The following is a 12,075-nucleotide window of genomic DNA, read 5'->3' on the forward strand; positions in this document are numbered from 1 at the left end:
TCCGTGTATGAAGAAGAATAGAGATAGTCTAGTAGAGGTTGCGTCTCGGTTATTGATCGCCATAGCTATAATAGGTAGTAAACTTGCCTAGTCGTCCTATACATATATAGTAAAGGCGCGTAGAATTCGTTCGACTTCTTGATTTGCGTATTCCGTAGCTCTATTAGTTTGGGGGTAGAATGCGGTAGATAATCGGCGTCGAATCTTTAGCTTTTCGCACACGATTCGCTAGAACCCCCCTATAAACTATAGGCCGCGGTCACTAGTGATCGCTATCGGTAAACTATGATATATATAAATATGCTTTATAAAGATATCTGCGACGCTTTCTGTAGTAATACTATGCATATCTATTAGGATCACTCCTTTAGATAGCCGATCAGTAATTACTAGATAATTCGTCGCTCTTTCTTTCCTAGTAGGTAGAAGTTCTGTGATGAAATCCATAGATAGTTCGGCCTAGATTCGTTGTGGAATCGGTAATAGTTTAAGTAGGCCTTACTTCGAATCTCTCTAAATTATGTTTCGTCCGCAAATTGTGCAATTCCTTAAGAATCTCCGTATATTGTTCGTCATTCCTGGCCAAAAGAATCTACGGGCCAGTATTATATAGGTTGCGTCCCGTCCTAGATATCTAGTTATATAGGAATCGTGGACCTTCTAGATCAAGGTTGTGCGTAGTGGTTCGTTGTCTAGAATCCATGTCCTTTTCCTAAAGCATAGAAGATTTCGTTTATCTAAGTCGTACTCGGATAGGCTTATTTTCAGGTTCGATTCGGCAGGGATTCGTCGGTCTCCCTTTTCAAGTGCGAGTGCGAACTACTAGTATATTTGATCTTCCTTCCGCGCGTTATTCCATGCTTCTTGTGTTTCTGCTTCTTTAAACATCGCTACTAGTATATCAAAGTCTAAAGGTGGACTTGGTTTAGTGCTATTATTATAGATTGTTACTGATTCGAAGAGTTTCCGGAAACGATTCGTGAGCCTCTTATCAGAGATTCCTTTAGGTTCGTCTTGTCCTCGCTGGGATAGAGTATCTGGTTAGATCGCCTGTTTCCTGGGTCGATATTATAGCTTAAAGTCGAATTCGGCTAGGATATCTGCCCATCTTATTTGTCGTTCGCTTAGATCCTGCGCCTTATGAAAATATCGTAGATTTTTGTGGTCTATTAAGACCATAAATCGCGGGACTATCTTCAGCTCTGGCTTCTATTCCTATAGTATATAGATGATAGCGAGTAATTCCTTGTCGTGTATTATATAATTAGTCTCTATAGGTGAGAACTTACGCGAGAGATAGGCGTATAGTCTTAGCGTCCTATCTTCTTGTCTTTAGGATAAGACTACTCCTATCGCCTATCCAGATACGTCTATTTCTACTATTGTTTCGGTATCTTCTCGGAAATAAGCTAATATTAGTGCAGAGATAAAGAGGTCCTTTAGGGTCTCGAATGATTCTTGTTTCTCCTTGTCCTATTTAAATATTGTATCTTTCTTTATCAACTATACTAATGGTGTAGAGACGTCTACGAATTATGGTATAAACGTCTAGTAGAAGTTAGCGAATCCAATAAAACCACGTACTTCTTGGATATTAGTAGGTGCTTCCTATAGCTTAATAGCTTCAACTTTCTTTAGGTCTATATATAGACCTTCTCTAGCTCGTATGATGAACCCTAGGTATTTCATAGAGCTCTGTTCAAATTCAGATTTCTCGATATTGTATTAAAGTCCAGCATCTCTTAGCTTTTAGAGCACCTCGCGTACTTTTCGTCTATGATCCGTGATCGATCCGTCGGAGTAAATAATGATATTGTCTATATATACTGATATAAACTCGTCGAGAAATTCGCGTAGAACTTCATTGATATACTATTAGAAGGTTACGGGAGCGCTAGTTAGGCCAAAAGGTATAACTAGCTACTTATAGAGCCCATATCGTGTTCGAAACGCTGTCTTCCATTCTTCGCCTTCCTATATTCTGATCTTATAGAAAGCCGCTATAATATCGAGTTTAGTAAACCAGCGAGCCTTCGATATGTTTCGTAGTATTTCTTGAATCAGAGGTAGGGGGTAACGGTCCTTGATGGTTATAGAGTTTAATCCTCTATAATCGACACAGAATCGGATGCCTCTACCAGGTTTTCGTACTAATAACACCAGTGAAGCTGCTAGCGATTTATTAACTTATATAAATCCTTTTCCTAGTAGATCGGTAAGAGTTTTTCGTAGAACTAATAGCTCTTCTCTATTTATTCTATATAATAGCCTATAAGGTGGTGTCGATTCGTTACTATTTCTATCGCGTGTTAAGGGTATCTTATGATCGATCCCTAGGCGATGGCTCGGAAGCTTATCTGCTTTCTCCTAGCTAAAAACATCTAACCAAGGGAGATATTATAGGGGAAGTTTAGCTCTCGGATCGGTGAATTTCTTAGGTTGCAGCGCCTTATCGATATCGTCTATAGTTACTTTGGCTATTCGGAGGTGGTCTAGCGACGAAATACTATCGAATAGTTCTTTGATTTCTCCTATAGATGATTACTATACTTTTAATCTCTTTACTTTTATTAGACCGATTAACGGGTCGATGCGGTTCTAATAATAAATACGCTCTCTATTTCTCGAATAGATATCTAAATACCCTTGTTTCGTAGCGTAAACTCCGTCGACATCTTTTAACCAAGGCGTCCTAAGTATCATTTCGTCTAACTATCTTGGAATGATATAGGCAAAGACTTTCTGCTATTATAGTCTATTAACATCAAGATCGAAGTATATGGCCTAAGTAATCCGTCCTTGATTCTTGATGACTCTGTTCAGGATTCGCGATGGAATCGGGATACATAGAAGGTTAAGAGATTGCGCTAGGTGTCCGCTGATAGATATATAGCTATCGCTTCTATTATCTACTAAAGTCTTCGCGAATTAAATTCTATTAACTCTAGCATCGATATAGAATAACGCCTCTTTCTTTAGTAGCTTCTTAACCCCTTTCTGCTCCTACTTGTGGTTTAGTGCAGGAGCTAATCTTTTCCCGAATCATTCTCCGCTTCATCTTCTTCAATCGCTAGCGAATACTCCCTTCTTCGGGGGTGGCTCGATCTTGGTTCTTCGACTACTATATTCTATACCACTACTTGGTTCGGATTCCGTGCGGGCAGTAAAGGGCATATGCTTTACTAATAGTTGTCTCGACCATATTGTAGATATCTCTTTTCTATATAGCGACGTTGGAGTTCTTCTTTCTCGACCCATTTTATACGTTTTCCCACAAGATGTTGATCCTCTTTACAAACCTATCCCTTTTCGTTCACGAATCAGGACGAATTCGTCTATATGGTGTTTGTGTTTATTATTGGAGTCTAGTCTATCCTATCCTCTATGGCTATGGTTGATTAATCTCTTTAGATTCGCTAGCGAGTGGATAACTAGCGTCTACCTAATACGATATTCAGTGTCTCGCTATTAGTGTCGATTTCGTGGAGCTATATAATAAGACCTATAAAATCATAGGGAACATCACGATTCATAAGCGAATTCGTTATATCTTCGTTAAGAGCATTTAGTAAGAGTTGTTGTTTTGCTTCGTCGTGCTATTTGGTTACACCAGCATCTGCGAGCTCTCTTTCTAACTAGGGAAGGAATCGTGAAAAAGGCTGGTCGGGCTTCTGTTTAAGCTGATATAGACGCCGAGCTGCTTGTGACCGAGCGTTAGGGTCCCTATATATCCTCTCAAGATATTCTAGAAGCATATATAGGTTGCCTTCGCTTTATTATGTCTTCATAAACATTCTGGTATTCTTGGCGGCCATTTTCTCTAGGCGGGAAAATATATAGAGGAATTGCTCTTATGGGGTACCGATGGCAGCTCCGTCTACTAGTAATTTGTTCTCTATCGAGATTCTCTAGGTTGGCCAATCAGAGATGTTTCCTATATATATCGCGGGGTCGGGGAGACGAGGGCGAGGTCGTCGAATCTGGTTATTATCGCTGGTTGATTCGATTAGTATCCCTTATGGTTCCGTGGGTGGTTCGGGAGCGGCTCGCTCCTGGGACCGAACCACTAATTCTTCGAGTCTTCTAATTCTCTTATCGGTACTAATACTTGTCTGACTGATATGCTGCATCAACGTCCTGGCCCACTCGGGTGGGCTCGACGGTTCGCTTGCAGTCATGATGATGAAGATATTCGTTTTCTTCTCGTGTTTGAATCGGATGCTTTCTATCTTCAATTTGTTTATCGGATGCTCAACTAGATACTTTCTAAGAGCGATTTCGTATTTATAGGACGCTCAATTAGATACTTTCTAAGAGCTTTTCGTATTCATTGGTATGCTCGATCGGATTCTTTCCGAGAGCGATTTGTTCGTCTATCGTATATGGCTCGATCAGATACTTTCTGAGAGCGCTTTTCTTATCGTCGGTCGTGGGTTTTACTCTTGTTAGAGGAAGGATTTTGTATGTGAAGGGCTAAAGCTAATCTTGAATTCAGAACTAGCTAGGCACATGCTATTTACAAAATCCTTGAAGAACGTGAACAATTCGGGGTGGAATCGTGAGGTATGCGGTTGGTGGGTCACGTGGTACAACCACGTGATAGTTCACCAGGATTCAACCTGTTACAGAAGCTGCTATTATCTGTCCTACTATATTTCTGTTTCTCGGTGTAGACCTTAGAGATAGAGTTTATCTCCTTTGAGAAGTCAAGTTTTGGTTTCGTAGGGTGATATATAAAGGGAGACGGGCTGGATTCATAGGGAGAGTGGTTGAAAGCTCCTTCAGTATTCTCTATTATAAAATGATCACGTCCTGGGCTTGCGAGATTGCTTCCGGGGGTAGAGAAATTGATCTTTGGTGTGATTCTTTCGTCCTCTTTGGGGGAGTGATCTCTTAGTAAAGGCTGTTTCAATCTGTCGTAGGTCGAATTAAGGCGTTTTCTGAGCTTCAAAGTGACCATTAGGAGGGAGAATTCTTCAAAAAAGTCTTCGATATCTCTATCTGTCCATTCGTGAAACTCTTCTTGCCGAGCTACTATAGATAGTAGAGTGTATATTGGCGTTTTACGATCAGGGCGAGGGACGAAAACTCCATGCTGAAGGAGATTCGCCCGTAATGCTGATCGTCTCGAAGGGGAAATTTGTTTGAAATGTTCAGGTTCCCAGTTTTCAAATAATTCGTAGTATACAATCCAGAGGTTATAATCCAGTATCTTGTTGTCGAAAAGCATGTTTTTCTCCATATAGTCGTTCATCTCCTGCTTTATGGCTGTCGCTAAATCGATTTCCTAATCATAGTCATCGTTGATTGATTGAGCTGATTCAGCGGCTGAAGGTGGTGTAGACATAGTGTAAAGTAGTATAGGTTTTTCAGAAATGTTAAGATGGTGTAGCGGTATATGAGATAGGTCACTTTTGGGTTTCCTGAATTTTAAATGCAGGGGTATGCAAGGTTGGAGGGCGAGGATGAGGGGATTTGAGCGGTCAAGGATATGCAAGTAAGAGAAATAGGATGAGGGGATTTAAGCGGTCAGGGATATGCAAGTATGAGAAAATGAAGGGATTTGAAAGGAATGGAGGAAAATGAGAGGGAAGTTTGGTAGTGTTTTTCAGTGTTTTTGAGTGTTTTTGGACGTTCTCCATAGATCTTGGGGCTTCTATGAAGTAGGTTCTTAGCAAGATGGTGTAATTCTCGGCGATCGTTCAAGCCTCAAATTATCACGATCTTCTCCTTCGACTGAGATATGGCAAGGACTTAGCGAATCTGGAAAAACAGCTTTTGAAGACTGTTCAACACGCTCAAGCTTCGTAGGTGCGTATGTCCTGATCTGTACGTCTACTGATCAGTGTCGGTTGACTAGGTTATTACCGAAGCAGACAGCTATTGATATCGTTTCTGTACGTATATAATAGGTGTATGCATATTGGGTAAAAGTGAAGTGTCATTCTAAAATGCTCAGATGAAAGAAGATATAGTAGCTGCCCTGCCAAGATCACATGATCTTAGTATGTCAGCTGATATTCGTTCCAACACTCATCAAAATTAAGAATATTCCAAGATAAGAGGACATCTAGTAAGAACTATGCTGAGTTGATTCGGATCTTCCACAAAGTGCCCAGATAAAAAGAGTGGAGTCAGAAACCCACTATAACGATCTACACTTGTGCTTGTAGACTATTCCCTTGAGCCAAAAAGGCTATAATCTTCCGAACGGAAGATTATGTGTAAGTTCCTTATATATACCAACCTTGTAGAACACTGAATTGAGCATAATGCCGGTCGCATCTCCGTACGCCGTTACACCCACACCACCGAATTTCGCATGTACATATTAGGGAAATGTCTCATTAAGAATATTATTTTTCATTATAGAGGAGAATTTCACCTCGCCTCTGATAGCCCTATAAAGTTTATTCAAAATTACCCAGGTGATAAATATGTGAATCTTTTACCAGATCGGGCATCACAACTCAACAATCCGCTCCGCTGTACATAAAAATTTTACCACCGAGCTATTCGATTCGCTTTCCGATCACTTGCCCTTCTTTTGGTACTTACAGTCGCCATTGAAGAAATCAAACAGATATTATATATGAAACGAAGAAATTCAATGTCAACAATCTGCCATGCTATTGACGCGCCGGTCCTAGCTATTCATACCCTGAAAACCAGTAGAATGGCATAGAGGTAGTGAGGGAAGCATAAGGATTTTCCTATTTTTGCTGCTACTTGAGGATGACTGGCTAGGAAAATAGAGAATCGGAGCTTGATTAGTAGCATTTTTTAGAGCTACTGAAGAATAATCGGGCATTAGAAAACGCCAAGGAAGTTTACCAGGAGGAACAAGTCTTACTATGCTCAACATGCTTTAATAGCTTAAATAGAGCCCGTGGAGGAGTGGGCAGAATATTCGAAGGATCTGGAACCACTGAATAGCTATAAGGAGGATTATGTTACGGGATGAATGCAGGAATTTGTACACTGTAAAGATCCGATTGGTAAACGAAAAGAATTAACTAAGGAAGGGAAAGGGGTCCTGGGACCGGATGCTCTTATGGCTCGTCCGGCTCCGTACAAATGCCAGGAGCGCAGTCTCTCCAGAGACTGGACATTTCATCGGGTATCGACCCGTTACAGGATTAGCCTTTCCTGTCGCTCGAAAGAGCGATATTCGAATATCGTACTGAAAATAGTAAGCGTGGTGAGCTCCAACAAACCACTACTCAACACTGTAGACAAACCACCAAGTGTAGTGGTTTCTACAGTAAAGTAAATCACATACGACCCGTGATTACATACGACCCGTGATTACATACGACCCGTGAATTTCATTTTTTTTAACGCGTCATTTACGTGTCTTACTTTTTCAACCACCCACCATGCCACCTAAGAATGCTCAAATAGCTCAGAAACGGGTTGAACAGGAGAGTAGAATCTTATTAGCTATTAAAGCTATAAATAATGGCGAAATTACCAATACAACCCAAGCTGCATCTACCTTTAATGTACCCCGCTCAACCCTCCACGATCGCCTATCTGGTGTTAAATATCGCGTCGAGAAGCGCGCAAATGGTCATAAATTGACTGAATCTGAAGATAAAACTATTCTCAAATGGATTTTCTCTTTAGATGACCGTGGATCTGCCCCTAGACCTCATTATGTCGCTCAAATCGCCAATATTCTACTCGCCGACCGCGGAATCGACCCACCTCTTACAATCGGACGAAATTGGGTTTCAAACTTCATCAAGCGTACACCTGAAATCGAAACTCGCTATTCAAAACGTTACAATTTTGAGCGCGCAAAACAAGAAGACCCTAAGATTATTCGCGATTGATTTATCTTAGTTGAAAAGACTATTCGCGAGAATGGGATTCATGAAGACGACATTTACAACTTTGATGAAACTGGTTTCGCGATGGGACAAACCGCTACTGCCAAAATCGTTACTAGAGCTAGCTATTATGGCCGACAAGAAAAGATACAACCCGGGAATCGCGAATGGATTACGGCTATTGAATGTCTAAATTCAACTGGCTGGGCGCCTCCACCATGTATCATATTCAAGGGCAAAAACATGATGCAACGTTGGTTTCACGATGTCGATTTACCACCTAATACGCGCTTTGAAGTAAGTCCTAATGGCTGGACATCAGACCAAATAGGCCTTCGTTGGCTACAAAAGCTATTCATCCCCTCTACCATAACACGTACGAAGGGGCGATATAGGCTATTGATTCTAGATGGCCATGGTAGCCACCTTTAGACATGTGCATGGGTTGGGTATGGGTCAAAATTCATACCCATACCCAACCCATCAGGGGTAAGGTAAACCCATACCCATATGGGTATTTTTGATGCCTTAATGCCTGATTTTCGCCTCAACCTAAACTAAATTAGGGTAATTAGTGCCTTAGTGCCTAATTTTTGCCTCAATCTAGTACTAACTAGGTGACAAATATCACGTGAAATAGAAGTCTTGGCAAAAAGATGGGTTTATGGGCTGGGTGTGGGTTTTACTTCAAACCCATACCCAACCCAATGAACATGTCTAGCCACCTTACGCCTGATTTCGACCAGGCATGCCAATAGAACAACATTATACCAATATGTATGCCGCCGCATTCATCCCATCTTTTACAGCCTCTCAATGTAGGCTGTTTCGCCATTTTAAAGAGGTCATATGGCCGGCTAGTTAGCTCTCAAATGGAGCTAGGATTCAACTCTATCGATAAGAGAGATTTCCTAGCTATTTACCCTATCGCGCGCGAAGAGGCTATTAGATCTACATCTAATGCGTTCGCTGCTACTGGAATTACACCATTTGATCCAGAAAGGGTGCTTTCAAAGCTTACTATCTCGCTTCGTACACCAACACCACCACCACCACCATGTCACGGTGCCAGCTCAGACGACTACTGATTGATTAGATAGTGCGGGCCACGTGACCCGCAACCTCATGTAAACTCAGAACCTTGTCTGAATGTAGCTCTTCAAGCTACGTCTTCGTCTTAGCCTGTCAGTCAATGCAATACTGTCTGTCCAGTTCTAGTATAATTCTATTCACCTGCCCGCCCCGTGACACTATATAGCTTCTACCCTATACTAGAGCTGCCACCCGCCAGCATGCCCCGTCCTGAACCGCCTTTGAACGCCGATTCTATTGAAGAATTCCTGGCTCATGTCCAAGAACACCCCGACGTCTGGGTGCTGTACCTCCGGACTATGGAGGGCTACTCTCAAGAAATTGAGAAAGATAACCAAACCCTCCACTAAGCCGCGACTGAAAGCGAGGAGACTCGGCACCACAGGGAGGGCGTTATTAGATATCAGGAAGAGCGCATCAACAGCTTATACGACAAGATTGTTGGGCTCGAAGTCGAAAAAAATCAGATCCTGAACTCCGCCCTGCCTGCTGTACGAACCCCCCGACCGAAAACACTCCTGCCTAAGGTATTAAGAACCTAGCAGATATCCCTACGCGAGAACTTGCACCGACTCCTACCCTGGGTCCCCGGTCTGCCTCCCTTAGTGAAAGAATCCCTGACCCGAAAGAGTTTGATAGAACTCGCAGCGACCTCCGCCGCTTTACGCAGCAGATCTATGGCAAGATGAACGCGAACCAGGACCGTTTCCCAACAGCCACTATCAGACTTACTTATGTTATGGGGAGACTCACTGGTAAAGCGTACGAACTAGTACTGCCAAAGATCTCGTATAGAGTTCCCTAGTTTATAGACTACCCGTAAATGCTTAAATATCTCGAGAAGGCCTTCGGCGACCCTGATAGAGTCCAGAATACCTAGAACCGCTTATACCAGCTCCGCCAGAAGAATAACGACTTTAACACCTTCCTATCCGAATTCCAGCGTTTAGCCCTAGAGGGCGAACTACACGAAGAAGCTCTGACTCCCCTCCTGATATAAGCTATCTCGAACGAGCTCTAGGATATACTCTTGCATAACCCAGCTCCGTCCCGCTAGTTTCATAGCTACATAGCCCATCTTCAGTCGCTCGATAACCGCTTCCGCCAACACTAGTAATAGACACACCATGCCCGCTAACCCACGCCCTTAGGTAGTACACCCCAGGAGAAAATCGCAAGGACCTTGTACGCAGCCGCCGCGACAACGAATATACTACCTAGGACCCTGACTCCCGCCTAAGGCCCTAGCGAACCTATAGATCTCTCTAAGGCCAAGCTCACCCGGCGTGACTAGGGGGAGTGCTTTAGATGCGGATCCAAGGATCATCTAGTCCGGGACTGCCTGCTACCTGACACCCGCCCCTGTTCCCCTGCCCGCCTATATTCTAGCCGAATAGAGAACCCCGCCTAGGCTGACTCCGCTGCCTACGCTGAATCTACTGAGTCTGACTACTCTGTACTCCAGCCAACAAATGGAGTAAGCCTGGCCTAAATCGCGACCAGGTGAAACCCAACCGTGTGCTCCGCCTATCCATAGCTATGCTGGGAGACTCTATCGAAGAAGAGAACCTCCGCGCCGACGCTTTTATCCTGCCTATAACCCTGACCCAGAAAGAGACCTAGATCCCTATATACGCTATGATAGATAGTGGTATAGAAGGGAAGAGGTTCGTCGATGAAGATTGGGCCCGAGACCAGAGCCTTATATTCGAAACCCTGAAAGAACCTATCCGCCTAGAGGCCTTCGACGGCCGAGAGCCCGAGAAGGGCCACATCACCTATTTCGTACGAATGAATATAAGGGTAGAGAACCACTACGAGAAGAAGGCCCTATTCCTTATCACGAAAATCGCTTACTACCTTGTTGTACTAGGCCTGCCTTGGCTTAAGATCCACGATCCTAGTATATATTTCGCGAACTATACCCTCGAGCTAAATAGCCTGTACTGCTAGAAGTTCTGTAACACCCCTAGTAGGGCCCCGAAGATCCGAGCCCTACATGATGTCCCGAAGAAAACCCGCCCTATAAACCTGCCTGATCGCCCCTCTGTCCTAGAAGGCCTAGATATATAGTCTATAAGCCTAAGGGCCTACGCCGCGTACGCCCGAAGCGAGAAGGGCTATCATTTGTTCTCCGCGTCTATAGAGACACTGGACGAGATACTACAACCGAAACCTGACCCTGCCCTACCTAACGAATTTAAAGACTTTAGAGATATGTTCTCCCCTAAGGAAGCCGAACAACTGCCCCTATACCGACCTTACGACCATGATATTCGACTAATAGAGGGGAAGGCCCTGCTATTTAGGCCCCTCTATGCTATGTCCCGCCCTAAGCTAGAAGCTCTGAAGGAATGGATCTCCGAGAACCTAAGGAAAGGGTTTATCCGCCTAAGCTCCTCGCCTACTGCCTCGCCTGTCCTATTTGTGAAGAAACCTAGAGGGGGTCTCCGATTTTATGTAGACTACTAAGCCCTTAACATAATCTCGGTCAAGGACTGCTATCCCCTGCCCCTAACTAAAGAAACCCTGAACCAGTTAAAGGGGATGAAATACTTTACTCGCCTAGATATCATCTCTACCTTTAATAACCTTCGGGTGAAGGAGGGGCAGGAGTACCTAATAGCGTTCCGTACGAGATTAGGTCTCTACGAGAGCCTGGTAATGCCGTTTGGTCTAATAGGCGCCCCTACTATATTCTAGAGATTTATCAACGATTCCCTACGAGATTACTTAGACCTGTTCTATACTATATACCTTGACGATATACTGATATATAGTCGTATAAGGGAGGAACATATCGGACATGTCTATAAGGTCCTCGCCCGCCTCCGCGAAGCAGGGCTATTCGTGAAACTAGCTAAATACGAGTTCTGTGTTTCTGAGACCAAATTCCTAGGCCTGATTATAGGAGGCGAAGGAATCCGTATAGACCCTAAGAAGGTCCGGACGATCATAGACTAGAAATCGCCGACGAACGTAACTGATGTCCGAGCATTCCTAGGATTTACTGGCTTCTACCAACGCTTTATAAGAGACTTCTCGAAACTGACTGCCTATATGAACGAACTCATAAAGAAGGATGTTGCCTTTAAATAGACTCCCGCCTACGAAGAAGCCTTTAAGACCCTAAAGATAGCCTTTATAT

Source organism: Penicillium taxi, assembly GCF_028828555.1.
Source record: "Penicillium taxi strain IBT 34144 chromosome Unknown utg000005l_segment0_segment0, whole genome shotgun sequence".
In the NCBI taxonomy this organism is placed as follows: Eukaryota; Fungi; Ascomycota; class Eurotiomycetes; order Eurotiales; family Aspergillaceae; genus Penicillium; species Penicillium taxi.